At 39.4% G+C, this 16,024-nt stretch overlaps 1 pseudogene; it reads left to right on the top strand.

Annotated features, from left to right (window-relative positions):
- The window catches only part of LOC149172363 (uncharacterized), a 539,710-nt pseudogene that overhangs the window by 119,412 nt on the left and 404,274 nt on the right, over window positions 1–16,024 (top strand).

Genomic DNA, 16,024 nt, shown 5'->3' on the forward strand with positions numbered 1-16,024 from the left:
GTCTTTATCATCATTGTAAATCTCCTTAAGTGAAGAAGCCTCTCAGATTGTCAAAGGGCTTCTTCTCCTTCTTTGTAATTCACATAAATAAAAAAATAAATAATTTTTTCTCTTGGGGAGCTTGGGACTTAGATCCCTTGGAATCCTCCATCTCCTTATTTCAAAAGGAGAACTAACATACTAATTTACTTCTGCCTACTAACTTGCATTTGCATTCTAACTTTATTTGCATTGCATAGTTTAATCTTTTTGTTGCATTTCATCATTTTGAAAATCACTGTTAGCAATCTCTTTGTCTTTTAGTTATTTGTGTTGATGTCATTAAATTTCACTTGCTCCTATTCTCTATATCTCATAAGTGAAGAACGCTCTAATAACGCTATAACTAAAGACTTTGAAATTGTTATCGTTATCATTATCTTAAGTTTGCTTCATTGAGTTGCTATTAGAAATCTTGTAGCCTTGTGATCTAAGTTGGTATCTTAATAAAGCTTGGTTATAAGTAATTTACATCTTTACATTGAGGCATATTGTCATTGAAGCTATCTAACTTTGTCATCATTTGCATTTGCATCCTAGTTTAGATTGCATCCTTAAAATTTACCTCCAAGCCTAAGCTTGGTTGAAAGAAAATTAGGACCACCTTTCTTTTGTAGCTTGCGAAGGATAGACCCTCTTTAGTGGTTAACACAGTGACCTTGCAGTCGTCAGAGCCACAGTCTCTGCAGTGCCAGAGGCATCGGGTGGTTAGATCTCAAGGGGAGGGATCGTTAATCAAGCCATAACTTGCTTCCCCTTGCTTTCTCTCCACAACTTACTCTAGAGACTAGCCTCAAAACAACTAGGAGGAAGGATTCATCTAGATTAGGCATCTTAATTAAAATCAACCAAGATTTTGCATTTCACATTAGCTTAGATCTTGCATTCATTCCTTGTTGATCATTGGTGATTGGAATTGTGGGCTAAATTTATAATTTGCAAGTTTATTGTATCTGGAAATATCATCTTTTCTTGCAATTGTCTTTCTTTAAGGTTCATTGCTCATATATCTGGTTATCTTGGTCTTTAATTTTCTGTGCTAACTCTTCTTGCAACATTATTGTTATTGTAACTTTGAGTATCTATTTCTTGCAAGTTTCTAAATTTCCATTGAGCATTGTATAGGCACTGGTCTGTTACATTTATATTTTGTATCTGCCTTATTGATCCCAATTGCATTTATCTTAATATACATTGCTCATAAACTCTCACACTTGCTTTAATTAATAATCAAGTTACATTAATAATAATTGCCTTGCCCTTAATCTCCTAGGACTTGTTGTTCCAACAAGTTTTCTCTTTCATCATTACCTTTAGGGACTACCCCCCTTGACTTAGCTAGGAGAGAGTCTAAACAGAGTGAATAGGGATTTAGAGTGACAACCCCTGTTCTGAGCATTGCGCCTTAGGTGTACACTTCAGGCGACAACAAAACCAATCACACAATTTACACTAGTATTTTTTGACAAAATGTCTCTAGAAAAACCCCAATGTGGGGAAATCAAGTTTTCAGATCTTAGGAATTTTTATAATATCTTCAGTAAAAACCACTGTTGAGAAATTACAACTGCTTGCTTGACACTGGCAAAGCTCTGACAATATTTTTATCTCCGCCTTTGAACAAATCAAACTGGAAACCTTCATTATCTCCCTCTATAGATCAACTCGACCTTTTCTTGCAATTCACACTCCCTTCCTACATTCGCGCTGGCTAATTGGGAACTCGCACTACCCTTCCCAACAATTTGCACCACCTCCGAGAAATTGATCTAGCAAGTCATAATAACTCCAACAACTTGCACAGGGCACTCACATTGCTTCCAACAATTCGCACTGGCAACTCAATTTGGACCTTTGGAAACTCATGCTTTGGTAAACTGGAAAACTCGCATTGCCAAACTCAGCCTCCTTTTGCATCAATAATTTGGCCCTAATAAACTCCCTCTAGAACTCAAAAACTGGAAATCTATCTAATGAAGAATAATCCTGGAAATATCTTTCAATCACTACTACTAACCCTATGGTGTCTTTTGAAATTCACCCACTCGAATGTGTCTCCAATACTTCCCATTGATTCCATTTATAATGTCTCATTCACAAATGAATGTTCACAATTAGAAGTTCACTAGATCCAGTCGATGGCTATGATCACCCTAGTGTTAATTTGGGGTAGCATCGGATGTGCTCTAACCATGAAATTTGGTGGATAGGTTGGAGCAGATGAGATCTCCAATACTCAGAAAGGGTTTGGGCAGATTCTAGACAATTCAGGAGATATTAAAATAATTAATATTTTTAATGGATTCCCTAAGTCTAAACTTAGGGAAAATAAAATATTAATGTGTATTAATATGAAACTGTATTAGAATGGTCCAAAAGACATGGATCAAGCCAAATCTAATCTTAGCCATTTATTAGGGACTTAATCTCGGCCTTTGATATGTCAACAGGAAAAGTATAAGAGGAGGCTTGAGGGTCACTTGGAGAAGACACCAAAGTGATTAGTCATTCTATTCTCTAAAGTGGGGTTTTCTGAGAGAGATAGAATTATTGATCGGGAGTTGCAGCTGAGGGGCATTGAGTATAGAGAAACAAAGAGGCAGAGATAGCACCGAGAGAGCAGCACAGTAGTTGGGGAGAGTGATGCATAGCCAGCCAGGGCTCATGCAGGGCCATGCCGAGGCAACCGGGAGCTGCGCAGAGCCTTAGAGAGGCCAGTGTTGCTGAAACAGAGGGCCAGAAGGCTGACGCAGGGCCTCCTAAGGCTGACGCATACCCCTCTGGGGTGATACACGGCCAGTACTGGGCAGAGAGGGGCTGACGCTAGGGTTTCTAGGGAAGATTGGTGCTAAGGAGCTACCAAAAGGATTGTCCGGGGTTTCAGCCAGGATATTTGTCTCCAACTGAGAAGTATTACTGCCAAGGAAATTCTCTATTGGGTAGACCAATTTTGGCACCCAAATTGTACTATGATATTTCTTAATAAGAAAACCCTCATATAGCTGCAGCGATTTTCCCACATTGGGTTTTTCCGGGGACATTGGTCCAAAAATAATGGTGTCATATGGTGTGATTGTTTTTGTTTCCTTTAGTTGTTGATCTGTAATATGTTGAGCATGCACTAGTGTTTATTTTTAGTATTTACATTGTAAATAATTTGTTAAGTAACATAACAAGTAGGTAGGAATAAATCAAATAAAGTGCATGGAGGGTTTCTAACTAAGTAGACTTAGAAAATTCAACACCTAGAAGCTTTCTACAAACTTCTAGAGGAAAATCAATCTTATCCCAACTAACATCAATTAATTATTCACTTTCCCTCGATTATTCTTAGAAAATTATTAAATCACTAATTGTCATAATTAAGATATTTCTCTAGGTGAAACTTAGGAAAAATTACATGGTCTTGGAGATAATTATTTCCTCTATGTTCGTAGGCATAATGACTCCTCTCAAGCCTAGAATAATTTTCCGAGCTACAAAATCTAAAAGTGAAGGCAGTACACCTCATCAAAAAGGGGAAAATGCCATGTCAAAGCTCCAATGTCTAGCATCAAAATGGCCTCCAAGTGTAGCAGTCCCATAAAATATGCTCAAATTATACAACGAAACCCTGGTACTAGTGTTTGAAACCTCCTAGATCTCCGCCAATGTGGAACATCCTCATCAAGGGCATTGCAAAGAGTGTAATGACCTAGTAAAACCCTTCAAGAGTGGACATGTAGCTCTGCAAGGTGAGATGTCCTCCCCAAATCATGAAAGAAAGTAAAAAGGCCAAGTAAAACTCTTGTAAGGTGGAATGTTTGGCATCATGAGTGAGATGTCCTCCAATAATGAGTAGATGTGCAACAAAACTCCTCCAATATGGGACATCCTTAACCATAAGCATTTACATGAGTGCGAACAACCACCTCAAGGTGGATGTCTCCCAAAAATATGGCATGAACCATGCCAACGATTTGAGGATAACAAATGTGACATATCCAAGATAAACATTTGATCAATAAGGTGTGAAAAAGGGGCTCAAGAGCTAGAGAACTTCATAAATAGTGCATGAGTATGTAATCTACAACCTCCCAAGAGTGGATAACCTCAACAATAATGCATGAGTTCAATCTCCAAGGTGTAACCACATTTTCCAACTCATAGATCCATAAAGCAATGAATCACTTCATCATAAATCACATGCAAAGTGTATCAAAAGCTCAACCAACATGGCCGCATAAGCAACCAACAATGTGAGATTATATCTCAATATGTGTGCAAGATACTCCTCCAAAAATGGCACGTGTGAAGAATAATGCATGAGAAGGTGTGCAAGTTCACCTCATAAGGTGGAGTGCTCAACAATAAAGCATAGAAAAGTATGCAAAAGATCACTCAAGTTCATGATACAAGATGTAACAACCCTCCAAAATGTACCAAGTGCTAGCTCCATAATGCAAGGGACCAAGCTACTATGGAATAATGTGTAATGTGTTAGATCTATAGAGAGATTTCTCAATTGAAGCACACCATTTATCACCATTAATCCATATTCCAAGTCATCCAAGTGAATAAAGGATGGGTATGATCCCATCATTGAAGCAGTAATAGTATGACAAGTGTGTATGCTCCTCCACATATGAGCCAAAGAATGGGGGTGCTCTACATAATCAAGTGATCAGCTAAGAAAGATGTAATCCATAATGAGATGAACGCCAAAGTGCTCAGGTGTTCTTATACCAAGGCTCCAATGATACTAGACCATGTCAAATCACCTCAAAAATAATGTGCACATAAGTGAAGACAAAGGGGGAAGTGTCAAATTCTTTATGCCTTCATGAGGCCGGTTGATTGCAGAATGCAATATGATATCAACTTAGCCCCAAAGCGCTATGGAATTCCATTAAGGGAGTCATATATCTTCATATTCAATCATCTTTCAAGCATGAACTTTGAAGGCTAAAACATCACATGCCGAAGTGCAATGTTTTCTTTATGATAAACAAGTGTACCAAGCAAAACACCATCAAGACACCCATGACTACATCATCTCATAATTATCAACTAGGGCATCAAAAATCATCAAGTGAACTCACTCCCCTATGTTATCCTAAGCTCCATTGATCTATAAACTTGCCTTTGTGATCAAAATCATGTGTAGTGGAAAAAAATCACTAGTATAAGACTCATGCAAAATGATGGGTGACACTGTCCATAAATCTGAAAATTACAAAAATTAGAATTCAAATTTGTATATCTAAGCTCTCTCTTTTGTTACTTGTGTCCATCATATAGTTTGCTTAGTGTCTCAGGAGAGCTGGCCTAAAGAGTGGGAGGGTGTTGTGGTGACATTGGACAACCTCTCCATGTTACCCAAGGGCATTACATGAGTTGTAAGTCTTTCACCTTAAGATGTACGAGTTTAGGTGGTGAAAAATATAACATTCTCTTTCTTGTTTATTATCAATACTTTATTGCCCATGGACAGATGGTGAGTACTCTTTGTCCACACATTTCTTTGTATAATAATTTAACATTCACACAAGCCCTCTCTTGATTCTTTACAATTCATGACTATTTTATTTTTAAATCACTATTGGAAAATGAGTTGAAGGAAAATTATTCACTTTATAGGTACTTATATGTTTGCTACATGTAGAAGCTTAGTAAGGATGCCTAGGGAAAAGACAAATAAATACTATAAAAGGAAATTTTCTATTGTTTATGAATGTTTTCAATTTCTGTATAATTTTGGTTCATTTTCTATTTTGGGCAATGACTATAGCATAATAGATATGTTATTTTGGAATGGCAGTTCGGAATGATGTTGAAGGAAGTGAGGGTTCTCCTATGGCTGCAAAGGAGAGATCTGAGGCTGACAAACTTGTTGATAAAATGGATTTTAGTGAGTTATGCATTGAATTCAAGTGTGTCAGCATTCCTTATGTAGAAGACACAACACGATAGCTTGCAAGAGATATTCTAGAGATGCGAGAAGGCAACAGAACACTGGCAACCTTTGCAGTTTTTGTCAAATACAAGGTGGCTTTCTTTATTAAGATTTTCCATATGTCAAAAATGATGTTAATTTACTAAAAATATGGGTCTTTTTGTTTGGACTGACTTATGTGAACCCAGGAACATCATACATTTTTATTGCATTGACCATTTGTTGCTTCAAGAACTTTCCTGCTTTTGCCAAGACATGGCATGGCTAACACTGTACTCCTTATTTATTCATTTCCATATTTATGCAAGATTTTTTGTATCTGTTGTTGTCAAGACAATGGTTTATCATCACTTTGTAAGATTCATCACAAGTTCTATTGCATTTATTGCCTTAGTGTTGAGAAATGGCATGACTAATCCAGCATGAAGAAAGATAGATGCCATATCTGTTATATAGCTTTTTAATGTTACAATGGGACAAATATTGTCTATGCAATTTGTATTTAAGGAAAATTGGAACATCAATAATCGAGATGTTTAACTTTATATCTTGATCAATTATAAAATTTTCAATAGAAAATATCTGGGAGAGTTGAACACCAATATTTGGTTGACAATCCTACAAGTCAGAGTGTTTCATGTCAAGCAGATAGATTGTATGGGGGGCACCCGTTCCTTACACTGCACTCAAGAAGAATAATTTACTAGAAAATATGTTATCATATGTTATTGGCATTCTTTGTTTCATTCAAATGGGAAGTGTTTCCGCAAAACCTAGCAGGCCTTGGACAGGGCTACCCTACAAGGAAAGACACTAGACTAAGTGACAACAATGGGGTAATGGCCCACTGTCACCATAGCCAAAACTCCTTTCTCTTTATGGATTTTCACCAATGGGAGAAGTCACGGTATGTGTATAATTCACCTAATAGATTTTCTAGGGTTTGAGGTATAAGGTGACACCAAGGCTTTCTAAGAGAAAGAAAATTTAGGCACAAGGCTTCAAGGGGAGGCAATTTGCTGTCTGGAAAGACCTTGGATGAACAACACAAGCTAAGGCTTGTTTAATAGGTTGATAGTTGGGGTAGCTGAAGGTCAACGTGTAGAGAAAGGGTTTCCCACAATGTATTCTAACAAGTTCAAGGCACACGAAACCCTCAAGAAGCCCCTAAGCTAAAGCTAAAACCAAACTAGAGTTTTCACCCTAGGGAAAACAACTAGGGCAAGAGAAATTATGGACAAAATTGGAGTGAGCCCACCAAAAGGAGTGATTTTGTGGCAATCTCTATCCTCTTGATGTTTACACTCTCCAACACTAAAAATCTCACCTCCCTAGGAATTTGCACCAAGCCCTAGCTTGGTCGCTTGGCTTTAAAGGGGCCAAATTAAGGCAAAAGAAAGAAAGAGAAAATTTATGGATAAAAGGTTATATTTGATCATCAACAAGGAAGGTCAGTGCCCAGTCCTAGGGTCAATGGAGTCTATGGGTTCTTAAAATTGATTTGATCTTGCCAGGGAGGAAGGATCTTTTGATGCCCTTGCATCAAAACCCTAACTATCACCTTTGTGAGGGATCAAAAATTTATTTGGGGCAGCTGACATGAGATCACCAAGGGGATTTCCATTCACATATCCTAATATGAGTAATGCATGCAATAATATGACCTAGCTTCCATTAAAATGATATTCAACAAAATTAGGGCACAAAATTTAGCCTAGATCATCAATTCATTCCATACATTAGACATGAAATCAGAAATTCCCAATAAACATGGTACTCACAAGACAATATTCATGAAATGGTCCAATTATTGATCCAATGTGACTTCTCAAAAGAGAAGAACAAATTCTCAAGGAAAATTTCACTCCATAGATCACATCTTTCCCAATAGAACAGGAGGCTGAAATCTCTAAAGGAGGCAGAGTTCACCAAGTGATGATGCTAAACAAAATGATCCTCTCCTTCATTTATATGAGGAGGAACAATGTCTAATTAGCCTAAAATCCCATAAATCTCAAGTAAAATTACAATGATGAATTGGGTTACAAGCCCACCCCCTAGCCTAAACATAAAACCAAGTGAAATGCCCACACATGTAAGCTGAAATGCTAACATCATCCATGCATTGAGCTCTATGTGGCACGCATTGGGTCTGAAGGGTGCCATGAAAGTTGTAGAAAACTCTAAAAATCACAATGAGAGGGTTGGCCCTCTAATCTTTATCAAAACCCCTTTTTGGTAAACAAAATTCATCTTGGGGCATAAAAGGTTGGGTCTCCAACAAGTCTAAGCCCCCATCTCTGCTCCAACATTAAGGGCTTTCTAGGTGCTACTAGCCCTCCCATGTCTCAGAAGGTGAGACCATCTTCATCTCGGCTCTAGATCAGGTGCCATATCTCTAAGAGTGCTAAGGCTGACCATGGGCATGCTGGTGCAGGTGTATCATCCTGAAGAATCATCAGATAATGTGCAAAGCGGTAGAACTTCCATGGTGTAGGAGGTGTATAGGGTGCAAATATTGTGTTGCTACTACTCGGGGACCCAAGGCTCTCAACGCTTCACATGTGGGTGCCAATATGATCCTTAAATGCCTCAAGTACATGTGGGTAAGGTGCCCAAGACTTGGGCTATTGAAACACCTGACAATCAGAGCATAAAGTCTAGTGCAAGCAACCAATCATTAGGTCTGATAACCATTCTTGCATCTAAGTGAACTAATCTTGAAAGAAAAGGGTTATTTAACAATTCAAATAAGGATTCCATTCCAAAATTGAAGCCTTGAACTCACAATGGTGTTACCTCCCTAGGTAGGAGTGGCTAATGGACAACCCTATTAGGTGCTTCTAGCCCGTAAGGGGCAGTAAAATTTCCTTTGTCCACCCTTCAATTGATAGGTGTCAGTGAATAATAATGATGGAATGGAGGGGAGAAGATTTCATGGCCAAGTGCCATGTTCAAAGGGACCATCATAATGGGGATCTTGATCTTGTGTATAGATGCGAGGAGGGAGAAATCGTGGATGCATGAGTTACCAACTCAGCCTTTGATTTTCCACCCCTCTTGTTGGACTTTTACTTATTCTTGATTTCTCTTTTTATTTGTTAATTATTGGTTAACATGTTATTTGCTTATGACAGTTATTTTAATATTCCATATTAGCCCATTTATCAATCAATTAGCAATCACGTGAATCATAAAGTAACTAAAGAAATAACATCAACAATAAATATAGAAGACAAGCCATGACAAGATGACACACGAATATGGCTCAAGCCAGGGAAAATCCCCAAGATGGGGAAAACCCTTGATCAATTCTTCTTAATATTAATATCAAATGTTTAGAGAGAGAGAGCAAGTACAATAATATAAGTCAGATTGACTTGGTTAATCATTGTCCAAAACTACCTTGTAAAGTCTACAACTTCAATTGATGTAGCTTATTTCTTGGTAAGGGCTCCTAATAGCCACTGTCAAATTATTCCAAACAACTCCTGTGGTCTCCCAACAACTGTGACTCTCCTTCCTTGATAATTTCCTTAGATCTGGGTTTGCTTCTCAGTTGTAGGGTTAGGTGACCTGGTTAGGGTAAAGTAGCCGTCTTCCACTTGATCAAAACACCTTTATCAGTTGTGGTCAGTCTTCAAATAAGGTTTGCAATATAATACAATTAGTCTGAGCTATACCAACCCTAAAGTAGACCTGTGACCCTCCTTCTCCTAGGGTATGAAGCTCAACCTTCATATAACACTATATATAGGCCTGCGGCAACCCTAAATCATAGCAGCTGCCTTCAGCTCCTACTCAGCCTCTTGAAAGAGACAAAACAAACTTCAACAATGGTCATAATTACCCTTTATGTCCTGCGGATGTCGCTAATAAGACTCTTGGCTTCATGACAGATGAGAAAACCCAAACTAAAACACTCCTCCGTCCTCCATTTGAATTCTTTTACCTCAGACATACCTTTTGAGACATTTTTTATGTGTGTAATGAGGTTGTAGGTGCCTCCATATATACAGATTGATGGGGGTCAAGTGTCACGACCATTGGGCTTTATGATGATGTGGCCAACATTGACAATTTGCACATGTGAGGGAAAAAATTCAAAAACACACTTCTGGTTGTCCAAATTTGATGATCTTTATGTCAATTTTGGTCCTCTAAGAAAGAGGAATTTAATGAAATTATAATCTCCAATAGATGAGCTAACCAATAATGGAATTTGGCCCTAGTTTCCAATTTTGATAGTATTACTCCTTGTAGCTCAAAGGGTTAGAGCTTGCTTTGTATGATGTATAGCAATTGTATTACCCCTTAATGATGAGGAAGCTCATTGCCCATTGGGGTTGGGACATGCAAAGGTTTCTTTATGATGTGAAAGAGCAACATGTGTTTAGGAATTGGGTGATGGCCATAAGGAGCGAGGTAGAGCTCATGCTAGGCGTTTTTCCATGTGCTAATATGTATCTCCTAACCATCTTTTGCATTTTGATATTATTTATTTTGTTTTTCTTGTGGACATTATATGCTATTTATTTTTCTTTTAGCCACATCAACCTCCCATGTCTAAGTTCCAAGCGCTACCCAGGTATGAGGATGTATGGGTGCCAAATCATAGAGAACCACTAGTCAGTTGAACCTGAAGAAGGGATGTGAGATAAGGGCTTGTAATGGAAAGTGGTAAGTATGGAATAGGGATAGATAAGACTACCCTATCTCAATCAGGGCTTTTGAATATTGCCCCTCCTATACCCATTGGACCATTAGGGGAGGTCCCACTGGACTAGGATTGAAGATTAACCCACCCATTTAAGGTGAGAGAACAAGATCACAACCAACACCTGCCATTTTTCCAGGTTACCCCAGAATCCATGTCAAATGCCTGAATACAAACAAGCATAAGCACCTAATTGAAAAAAGAATAAAGTACCCTTTGATCAGAAGCCTGTTGAAGTTTCTAAGTCTACCAGTTAGAAACCCTCCATGCACTTTATCTGATTTATTCCTACCTACTTGTTCCCTTAATTAACAAGTTATTTACAATGTAAATACTGAAAATAAACGCTAGTGCATGCTCAAGATATTACAAATCAACAATTGAAGGAAACAAAAACAATCACTCCCAATGACATCGTTATTTTTGGACCAATGTCCCTAGAAAAACCTAGTGTGGGAAAACTAGTGCAGCTATCTGAGGATTTTCTTATTAAACAATTTCAGAGTACAATCTGGGTGCCAAATTTGGCTTACCCAACAGAGAATTTCCTTGGTAGTAGTACCTCTCATTTTGAGACAAATGTCCTGGCTGAAACCTCGAATAAACCTTCCAGTAGCTCCTCATCTCCAATCTGCGCCATAAACCCCAGCGTCTGCCTTTCAGGACTGCATCAGCCTCTCTCTGCCCAACGCTGGCCTTGCGTCACCCTGAATGGGTCTGCATCAGCCTTAGGAGGCCCTGCATCAGCCTTCTATCCCTCTACGTCAGCAACGCTAGCCTCTCTGAAGCACCGGGCAGCTCCCTGCTGCCTCTGCATGGCCCTACGTGAGCCCTAGCTACTACTACATCACTCTCTTTGGCTCCTGTGCTGATCTCTCAGCAATATCTCTGCCTCTCTGTTTCTTTGTAACCAATGCCCCTCAACTGTAACTCCTATCATTGATTCTATCTCTCTTAGCAAACCCCGCTCTAGAGAATAGAATGACTGATCATCTGGTGTGTTCTCCAAGTGACCCTCAAGCCTCCTCTTATACTTTTCTCATTGACATATTAATGACTGAGATTAAGTCGCTAATCAATGGCTAAGATTAGATATGGCTTGATCCATGTCTTTTGGACCATTTTAACACAATTTCATATTAATTCACATTAAAATTTTAATTTCCCTAAGTTTAGACTTAGAGACTCCATTAAAAATATTAATTATTTTAATATCTCCTGAACTATTTAGAATCTATCGAAACCATTTTTGGGTATTGTAGATCTCATGTGCCCCAACCTCTCCACCAAATTTCATGGCTAGAGCACATCCGATGCTACCCAAATCAACACTCCCTCTTAGCAAGGACTATGCTCTAGTAATACTCCTCACTGAGAATTACCCTGATCATTTAGCATCGGTCCCCGTGCTGATGTTAGGGCTGTTGCCCACCTTCCTCTGCATTGCTGCATCCTGTACTGCTACCCATGGCCTTGCCACTGCCACTGCTACATCCGTACTGCAACTCCCTCTACATCCGTGTTGTTGCTAGTCCTTTCTCCCAACACTGCATCTGCACTGCAACTCCTCTCATCATGATGCATCGTGTTGCCCACTACTGCACTGCAACTCAATTACTGAGAATTAAGTAACTGATCTCCCAACTCTAACCTCTTTGTTGGGCTAAAGACCCTCCTGTTGTTGAAGCTCCCTCTGTCGCTGACAAGTGTTCCCTCTCTGACCTCTATGCTGCTGCAATAACTCCCCACATCTCGCATCGTTGCACCCCTCTCTGTGCCATCCTGCACTGGTGCAACACTCCTGTGCCTCTCACAATACTGCAGCCTGCTAGCCTCGCGTTGTCTCAGGACTCCTACACTATAGCTCTCTCTACTGCTCCAGCTGCATCTGTCTCTACCCACATCAGCCAGTCCTGCTACTCCTCTTCGGGGCTCCCATAGCAAGGTCTAATCCAAGAGGCTGGTTACCTCAAGTATCCTGCTCCTCATCGCCTATAGTCTGCTTGAATACAGCTTGATGTCTCCCCACTTCCTCTCAAGTGGTGCGTGTGCACTCATGGCACAGTCATCGTTTGTGAGCACTTCGTTCTCTGCCCTTTCTGGCGCTGCCTTAGTCTCAGAAGAATCTCCCTTACTCTTCTTCCTTGGACACTGGGTCGCATAATGACCTAGCTCCCCACACTGGAAGCACTTGATCTTGGATAGATCCTTCTTCTTCAGCTTTTCTTGCTTGACTGGGATAGCTATTGTCTTCAAGGCGAAGTGCTTGACATGATTTCTGTCAAGTATAGATAAGATTTTGGCCTTCCAGACAGTGAAGTTTGATGCTCCATCCAACCTGTTTTGGTCTCTTACTTCGTGTAGTGCCATGATGCTATTCTACTTCCCTCTTGGAAGTTCTCTATTTGACTCCATTTGAGTCTTGATTTCCCTCCTGGAAATCCTTCTGTCGATGTCGAGATGCCCCCTACTCTGATCGTCTATGCAACTACACCACTGATCCAAGTTTCTCGGCTAGAAACCTTCGGTAGAAAATCCCTCCTCTTGGCCTTGCCCTGTCAGGTACTATTCTGACTACAGTACCTCACTAGCTCCACTCTGCAATGTTTCGAGAACCTTCTAAACCCCAACAACCTGGAGGTGAGAGCTCGTAGGCTTTTCACAATCATGGCACCAGCAACCCGACCTCCTCAACCAACTGCATCAGCCCTTCTAGCTTCAGCATGGCTCTACATGAGGCTCCCTTTGCCTCCCTTAGCCTCTGCGCTACCTCTTCCTAGCTCACCCTTGATGACTTAAACACTGCATCACCCTTCCCTTGTTGTTGCTCTACTAGAAATAACTTCTATCACTCGAGACAGCTGTTTTCAGCTACTATTTCTCTACTCGACTAATGTCCTCAGTTACCCTATGATCTACAACCACGCTCTGATACCATGTTGAAGTTTCTATGTCTACTAGTTAGAAACCCTCCATGCACTTTATCTGATTTATTCCTACCTACTTGTTTCGTTACTTAACAAGTTATTTACAACGTAAATACTGAAAATAAACACTAATGCATGCTAAACATATTACAGATCAACAACTAAAGGAAACCGAAACAATCACACCAAATGACACCGTTATTTTTGGACGAATGTCCCCGAAAAAACCTAGCGTGGGAAAACCAGTGTAGCTATCTGAGGGTTTTCTTATTAAGCAATTTCAGAGAACAATCTGGGTCCCAAATCTAGCTTACCCAATAGAGAATTTCCTTGGAAGTAGTACCTCTCAGTCTGAGACAAATGTCCCTGTTGAAACCCCAGATAAACCTTTTGGTAGCTCCTCAGCTCCAATCTGCCCCAGAAACCCCAATGTCTACCTTTCTTGACTATGTTAGCCTCTCTCTGCCCAGCGCTGGCCCTACGTCACCTTGAATGGGTCCATGTCAGCCTTCTGGTCCTCTATGTCAGAAACATTGACCTCTCTGAAGCATTGCACAACTCCTGGCTGCCTTTGTGTGGCCCTGCGTGAGCCCTGGCTGCTACTGTGTCACTCTCTCTGGCTCCTGTGCTGAACTTCCGACACTATCTCTACCTCTCTGCCTCTCTATACTCAATGCCCCTCAGCTACAACTCCAATCACTAATTATATCTCTCTTATTAGCAAACCCCACTCTAGAGAATAGAATGACTGATCATCTGGTGTGTTCTCCAAGTGACCCTCAAGCCTCCTCTTATACTTTTCTCATTGACATATCAACGGTTGAGATTAAGTCCCTAATCAATGACTAAGATTAGATCTGGCTTGATCCATGTATTTTGGACCATTCTGACACAATTTCATATTAATTCACATTAATATTTTAATTTCCCTAAGTTTAGACTTAGGAACTCCATTAAAAATATTAATTATTTTAATATCTCCTGAACTGTTTAGAATCTACCCAAACCCTTTTTGGGTATTAGAGATCTCATGTGCCCCAACCTCTCCACCAAATTTTGTGGCTAGAGCACATCCAATGCTACCACATATTAACAAAGCCCACCTTCGTTCATATGCTCTTGCCAGGTGGGTAAGAGTCATATTACTAATGTAGGTGGCATAGATATAATGGCACGTCATCATCAACTAGTGGTGGTTGTCAAGGGTTGCTGGCTAGCTTGCTAGATGAGAAGAGTGGGAGAAAATTTCTCCTATGGGATTACACATTTTGGTGGGTAACATCTAAATCCAACTGGGAGTTCATGAGAACTCCAATACTCCCTATGCTCACAGACTTGTAACTTACACATTGCAATCAACTTGTTTGGGAGCATGTGCACTGGGCATAGGTTATTACCCTTGGTTTATATAAAAGTATGAATCGATACAAAAAAATAAAACCTATTCTAAATGCACCTACTCTAGCATGAAACATGATATGTATGATATTAGAATGCTCACACAATATGCAATGCACCCACGTTACTATGTGTTGTCGCACAGAGTGTCTAGGCACCGTGATGATGCTCAGATTGGGGATTGTCACCCTGATCCCTGATCTCTCTGTTTAAGTTGTCTCCCTACAAAAAGCTAAGGGGGGTAGACCCTATGGATAAATGGGATGAAGGAGAACTAGCTGGGAAACAACCTACTTGGGAGACACTGCGAGGCAATCAAATACTTGATTAAGGCTTAGAAATACTTAAGATTAATTAGACATTAAATGGTTAATATCAGTGCCTTATGGAGTTAATGATATCGCTAGGTGAAAACCAAGTAATTGGTTTTCTACTGCTTCTTAGGAAACAGAGATGTAATTCTACGATAGACTTCTTTAACAATCGCTTGAAAATATTTGCAAAGTATCTAGCATGTAATGAGCATTAAATAATCCAAGCAATGACGATAGGTTTTTTATAGATAAACAATGTCTTAGCAATTAAATTTCAAGAGATGCTCAATGACCCAAATCTAGGAAACTCACCATTTTCAAATAGTTAATCTCTAGATATAAAAATTTAAGCACATTTAACTATAGTAAAATGACAAACACCACAAAAAATTGTTGTTAGTCTTTCCTTATCATAAAACAAACCAAGAAGAAAATTTAGATTTGCCAACTTTAATTGATCCTTAGGAAAAATTTCTTAGTGGCTAAGTAAGACAAATCGAAAAAAAAGATTCAATAACTCTTTAAAAAAATTTACAGCCAAAGACCACTTAAAAATTTGAAAGGGCTTTAAATTTGAAATTTATTTCGATTTGACACTTAGTATTTCTTGTGGTGAGAAGATGTGAAGTCCCATTTTTTTATGATTTATAAATTTCAAATGAAACAACTATCATAAAATCAAAATATATGAAAA

This window comes from Pinus tabuliformis, chromosome 4_2, assembly GCF_031772625.1.
Source record: "Pinus tabuliformis cultivar Carrire ecotype Pingquan chromosome 4_2, CPIR1, whole genome shotgun sequence".
Taxonomy (NCBI): Eukaryota; Viridiplantae; Streptophyta; class Pinopsida; order Pinales; family Pinaceae; genus Pinus; species Pinus tabuliformis.